This window comes from Tursiops truncatus, chromosome 5 (assembly GCF_011762595.2).
Source record: "Tursiops truncatus isolate mTurTru1 chromosome 5, mTurTru1.mat.Y, whole genome shotgun sequence".
Classification (NCBI taxonomy): domain Eukaryota; kingdom Metazoa; phylum Chordata; class Mammalia; order Artiodactyla; family Delphinidae; genus Tursiops; species Tursiops truncatus.
This window is the reverse complement of record NC_047038.1, coordinates 63,080,986-63,087,969: the sequence shown is the minus strand read 5'-3', so window position 1 is coordinate 63,087,969 and position 6,984 is coordinate 63,080,986.

The following is a 6,984-nucleotide window of genomic DNA, read 5'->3' as shown; positions in this document are numbered from 1 at the left end:
GAAGAGGGAGGTGGCTTAGCCTAGTTGGTGGATTTGGGAACACTACTGAGCGTGCTCACCTCAGGTTTTCCCCTCTCTTCCTCCTGAGAGTGAACTGTCTGCAAGAGAATTCTCCTCTGCCCTAAGTATTGCCAGGTCATCCCCACCTCTCCCCCTCTCCCAGCATGGGAAGGCCATTCCAGTCCTCTGTTACCCTGATGGCGCAGGTAAGTTAGCCCAATCTTGGGCTTAGCTCATCTGGACTGCACACCAAGCATGCTCTCTGGCTTAACCTTTATCAGTAAGAAACGGAATATTTTGAACCACATCTGACATGCCTCTGGTGAGACGTGATTCTCATCCCAACTCTCAGTTGCAAGAGAGCGCAGGAAATGTGATTTTTAGTTTTCCAGGCTCTGTAGTACAGAAAGGTGTGTTAGAAAAATGTGGCATGGAATGCAGAGGGCCAGTTCCCCGTGTCCACCTTGAGTGTTGGTAGTTTGTGTGATAGCTTATCTCCCGTCTACACCCCAGGGCAGTTAGTATCTGAAGTCTTCTAATCAGAAACCCACAGTTGAAGTATGTGGCTCAGTATTAAAGTTGCATCATCTACCTCTACGCACTGGTGTGAAATGAATTTTAGCAACAGAACCTGACAGTTGTCGCCTAGTCAAATTAGTTTAGATCAGTTTGCAACAGGTTCCTAGAAATTAGATATGTACATATTAAATTTTGATAAATACTCTCGGGTTACTTTCTAAAGGATCATTATCCATTCTCCTATTAACAGTGGTGGAAAATGTCCTTGTCCCATAACCTCAGCAATTCTGAGGTCTCTTTCTTCATTTCATTTGCATGTCCTCCTTATTTATTCTGAAAGCGCAAATAGTAAACTATAATAATTATGAGCTATTGAGCGAAGTACTACGTTGCACTAAACACTTTGCAAACATGACGTCATTTAATTCTGAAACACTATCAGATAGATATGAGCTGCCTCTGTTTTACAGACCAGGCAACAGAAGCTCAGAGAGGTTTAAAAGCTTTCCAGTTGTTCAGAATAGTAAGGAACAAAGCAGGAATGTTAACGAAGGCGACCTGTTCCAAAACCTGTGCATTTAGGAGCGGCAGAAGTGTCAAAAAAAGAGCCAGATTTAATGACAAGGGTTACTATTGTTTTAAAAATAGTATTTAGTTGGTTTTTGATGATTCAAATGGTAGTTCAAGGTCATGGTTATAAACATCAAGTCTCTTACCCTCCAGTAGTACGGAAATAAGGGCTTCTTTTTTTTAGAAGGAAAATCATCCTTAGGATTTAAGGAACTTTCTTCCTATGCACCCTAGGTGGCTTGCATTGATGTGATTACTCACCTCAACTATCTGTATGGGAGCTGAGTGGAAATTTTATAACAGGGAGGAGACCAGAGATTTCTAGTTTTGAAGTGGCCAGTCCAAAATTCCAATCAATAGATTCAGCTCCTTAGTGTTTGCCCTGGTGGCAGGAACTTAGAAGCAGATGCAAGGGCTGTGTGTGTGTGTGTGTGTGTGTGTGTGTGTGTGTGTGTTGTGCCTTATAAAAGTATCTAAATGTATAGAAAACAGACTTGTGGTTGTCAAGGTGGAGGGAGGGTGGGAGAGGGATGGATTGGGAGTTTGGGATTAACAGATGCCAAGTATTATATAGAGACTGGATAAACAACAAGGTTCTACTCTATAGCACAGGGAACTATATGCAATATTGTGTAATGAACCATAATGAAAAAGAATATGAAAAAGTGTATATATGTATAACTGAATCACTTTACTGTACAGAAGAAACTAACACAACATTGTAAATCAACTATACTTCAATAAATAAATTTAAAAAAATGAATAAATAAAAAGGGTCTAAATGGGAGAGTAAAAGGAGAAGTAGGGTATGTGCATTTGTGGCAGAAGGTCAGTGACAGCAATTTGGAGAAGCTGGCCCTGGTCCCCATTTCTTGGAAAACGAGGAGACTTTAAAAGATGAAGAGCAGTTTACAGGTTGCTGGGACCAGTCCCGGAGTGATTTTTTTTAAAATTAATTAATTTATTTTGGCTGCATTGGGTCTTCGTTGCTGCACGCGGGCTTCCTCTAGTTGCGGCGAGCGGGGGCTACTCTTCGATGCGGTGCGCGGGCTTCTCATTGCGGTGGCTTCTCTTGTTGCGGAGCACGGGCTCTAGGCGCGCGGGCTTCAGTAGTTGTGGCTCACGGGCTTAGTTGCTCCGCGGCATGCGAGATCGTCCCCGACCAGGGCGGATTCTTAACCACTGCGCCACCAGGGAAGTCCCCCGGAGGGATTTTTTCATTTATTTAAGATAAGATAATGAGGGCTCAGTGGGTACTCTGTCCTCTCCCTCCTCCCATCTCCACGCCCACTTCAACCCACCCCACTTAGCTTCTAAAGACACCACTTCCCTTTCGACTCTCGGGTCAGAATCTACAGAGGTGAGGCCTTAGAGTCTCTAACCAGGTCTGCAGATGAGCTGGGTTGTCAACCAGGCTTGAAGCCCAGTAGGGTCCCAGTTGGATTTGCTGTGAAGCTGATGAAGCTTCCAGGGCCTCACTTGCACGGGCCCTTCCAAGTCCTGGGAGGGAGCCGGTGTCCTGCTCCCTGGCCATTTGTTTTTTTGATATTTGCAGAAGTACGATGTTTCGACTGCAATTGGTCAAGACTCTTGTCTGCTTCCTTTGTGACTTCTGCTAAGGTTAGTGGGACTGGAGCAGTTTGCACACTTTGTGGACCCTCTTAAAGGACTACTAACTGGGGAATGTCATTTTGTTTGGGCTTAGTAGGATGTATTCAAGTTTCATGTTACTTCTGTGCTGCGTTATTGTCAGTGTGGGAATAACATCCAGGAATATTTTTATCACCCACTGGGCTGGCTCAACCTGGTGGCAATGTGAAGCTGCAGGGCCAGGGGTTGTATAGCAATAAGAGAAGGTCCTGTGCCATCTGGCCCAGATGTGCCAGTGGAAGAGAAGCAAGGTTTGAAATGTACAGGGTCAGAAGCTAACCCAGGGGAAATGCTCCCAGACATCAGGCATGTAAAATCATAAGCATGGGACTCAGTTCTCCTCCTCAACCCCTGGTCCAAACAAAAGTTCCTTCCTGTCGGGAATTACTCAATAGTGCAATGAGTATCATTCAAAATGAAGCATATCGTGTCTTTTCTTTTTGCTGGAATCACATGAAATAGACTTTTTCAGAATTTCTGTATTTATAAGGCACAAACCTGTAGCATTCCTACGAAAGTGAGTACATCTGTGTGTGAAGCCGCATGTTTTATACATCCAATGATTAATAATAATAAAACAAATTTTAATCAGCCATACCAGGGGAAAGACTGATTTGTCTTTCTATTCTCGCTCTATAGAAAAATTATGAAATTGTTGTCATAGAAAGAGGCTAGGCAGCCAAAAAATGTAGAAAACAAGTGTTGTTGTCATGGTCAAGGGGGTTTGTGAAGAGGCAGTATGATATTGTTAGAGATTCTGTACTGTTTAACATATCTATCAGCTTTTAAAATTTACAGTTTATTGGGATTTCTTTTCTCATTTGAAGTAAACGTTCACAGTCATAACTGATTTCATATTTTGTATTTGTGTTCATAGTTTTGTATTCTTTTCTTAGAAGCCTCTCCCCTCTCAAATGGAGAAGCTTCAGATCCCACAAAACTATACCTACTCTTGAGTAAATTATACCGCATCCCTGAGACTCATTTCCCACATGGCTGCCAGCCCATCCCTCTCTTCCTCCCACCCCTTCCAATAAGGTTGTATTTCTCCCTGCCTTTTGTCATTCTCACTTGCCAAGACAATCTCTTAAAACAAACCATTTGCAATTCTAGTATTTATTATCTATTTAGTTGCCAATGTAAAAATTCAATATCATGTTTCATCCATGTTATATCTAACTCTGAGATTTTTTGTTTTATTTTTTCGGTTTTTTTTTTCTGTCTTTCATTTCAGCAGTTTGATTATGAAGTGTCTGGGTGGGGATTTCTGTGGGTTTATTGTTTGGGGGATTTAATCAGCTACTTGAATCTGGAGGGTTTTTTTGTTGTTGTCTTTTTGTCTTTCAACAAATTGGGGGAGTTTTTACATTATTTCGTTAACTATTTCTTCAGCTCTATACTTTCTTCTCTTTTGGGACTCCAATGACATGAATGTTAGATCTTTTTTTATTCTCCCACAGGTCCCCAAGGCAGTGTTCATTTCTTTCAATTGATTTTCTCTATATTGTTCAGACTGGATGATTTGTATTGATCTATCTTGAAGTTTACTGACTCTTTCCTCTGTGGTCTCTGTTATTGAGCTCACCCAGTGAGTGTTTTTATTTTGGGTGTTTTATTTTTCAGTTCTAAATTTCCACTCGATTCTTTTTTTATATCTTCTATTTCTTTGCTGAAATTTTCAGTTTTCTGTTTGTTTCCAGAATGCCCATAATTGCTTTTAAGAGAATTTTTATGAAACTTCCTTTAAAATCTTTGTGAGACAATTCAACACTTCTGTCTGTTAGTACCTGTTGATTTCTTTTTTTTTTTTTTTTTTTTTTTGCGGTACACAGGCCTCTCACTGCTGTGGACTCTCCCGCTGTGGAGCACAGGCTCCGGACGCGCAGGCTCAGCGTCCATGGCTCACGGACCCAGCCGCTCCGCGGCATGTGGGATCTTCCTGGACCGGGCACGAACCCATGTGCCCTGCATCGGCAGGCGGACTCTCAACCACTGCACCACCAGGGAAGCCCGAAAAGGTTACTTTTGAGACGGGTTTTGAAAGATGAGTAGGAGTTTGTTGAGTATCTCCCTGAATATCTTGTGCAACTATCAAAGTCATAGAGTCTGGAGAGTGTTTGAAGGTTCTTAGGGAGAAAGAAAAAAAATTTTATGGTAATAGATGAGGCTTTAAAGGGAATAGGGCTGAATTTAGAAGAACCAATTCAGGTGCAATGAGGGCCATGGAAGGATTTTAAACAGCTGGACAATAACATGATCAGATCTTTGTTTTGGAAGGATGGTCTCGGTGGCTGGTGTGGAGGAGGATGATTGAAGTGAGAGAGTGAGGGGACTTCTGTGATAGTCCCAGAGGCCTGAGCTGGGGCAGCAGATGGCAATGGACAGGAGAGGACAAATTCGGGAGAAGTTCCAGAGGTGGTCCCTTTGATATGAAAGGGTCAGAAAGATCTTAGTGCCCAAGTTAAGACTAGAACTCAGATCCACCTATTCTTTCAACCACTATCTAATGATGTATTCACTGTGTGTGTGGTGCTGAGGACACAGATGTGAAGAAGTCCCATCCCAGACCGTGGGGTTCCTCATTCTGGTGGGGAAGAGATTCTTGGACAAATAATTAGAGTGTAATGAGTGATCTCAAGGAGGCAGGGTCAGGTGTGTAGAGCAAAAATTAGGGGCTGAGGATGCTGGTTTGAATGTGTGGTGGGATTTCAGTTTCGTTGGGGGATTGCATGAGTGTAGCTGTGAAGCTGTGCAACTTACAGGGAAGCAGCTGGCCTTTGTAGCAGGAGATGAAATCTAGAGCAGATCTGTAAGCCTTGAAGGTCCTCAAAACCCTCGTCTGCCACACAGAATTCTTTAGAAGCCAATTCCTTGGACTGTTGGAATTCCTGAGTGTGATGGTTAATTTAATGTCAACTTCACTGGGCTGTAGAGTGCCTAGATTAAACAGTACTTGGGCGTGTGTCTGTGAGGGTGTTTCTGGATGAGATTAGCATTTGAATCTGTGCACTCGGTAGGTTGTCTCCCCAGTGTGGGTGGGCATCATTCAACTCACTGAGGGCCTGCATCAAACAAAGAGGTGTAGGAAGGAGGAATTTGCCTCTTTTGCTTCCTGTCTTCATGAGCTGGAACATTGGTCTTCTCCTGCCCTTGGACTGGGCTTTATACCATTGGCTCCCCTGGTTATCAGGCTTTTGGACTAGAATTACATCATTGGTTTTCCTGGGTCTCCTAGCTTGTAAATAGCAGATCATGGGACTTCTCAGCCTCCCTAATAATGTGAGCTGATTCCACATTAAAAATCTCTTTAGGGCTTCCCTGGTGGCGCAGTGGTTGAGAGTCTGCCTGCCGATGCAGGGGACACGGGTTCGTGCCCCGGTCTGGGAGGATCCCACATGCCGCGGAGCGGCTGGGCCCGTGAGCACATGGCCGCTAAGCCTGCGTGTCCGGAGCCTGTGCTCTGCAACGGGAGAGGCCACAACAGTGAGAGGCCCGCATACAGTAAAACAGACAAAAAAAAATTGGCCAATGATTATATATTTTTTGTGTGTGCTGAACATCTTAATTTGTTCAACCATTCCTCAAAGAATTTAGTTTCTCATAAAATCTACATTTGTCACCATTCTGATCACTCACTCAGGCAGAATCCAGTTGTAAGAAAGTATTTCCTTAGAAGGCTGGGTCTCATTTTGAAATCAGCAAGTATCATCCCACCCATATATGAAATATAGTGGGAGAATTACAGCCAATTATTTGGACTAATCCAAGGTGATATTCCATTAGGATGTCATAGTCACATATAATAAATACCTTTTGAGCTTGCAGTCAACTATCACAGTATAAAAGCAGAGAAGTTCCCTGGAGAAGGCTGATGGAGAGCGCGCAGAAGGCTGAAAGCCTCCAGCCCGTCCTCCTTCCGCTCTCCAACCTGCGAAGTTGAGTCACGTGACAAGCGCCAGTCAGACATTATTTCATGTTATGCTAAGATGAAGTCTGGCTGGAGGAAGCTGCTGAGAGACCTAAAAAGCCAGTATCTTAGCTTCAATTACATTTAGGTGGAGCAAGAGAGTAGACATTTTGTCTTAAACAAGAACTCTAAATGCCCACCAGAAACTACTTGTTCCTGTGATGCTAAGGACACAGCAATGTCCATGGACATGGCTTCCTGAAGGCTTGAAAAATCGTGTTTTTATTTACCAGAATTATTTACCTTAATTCCTGATTCCCCACTGCCCAAGCTACGAA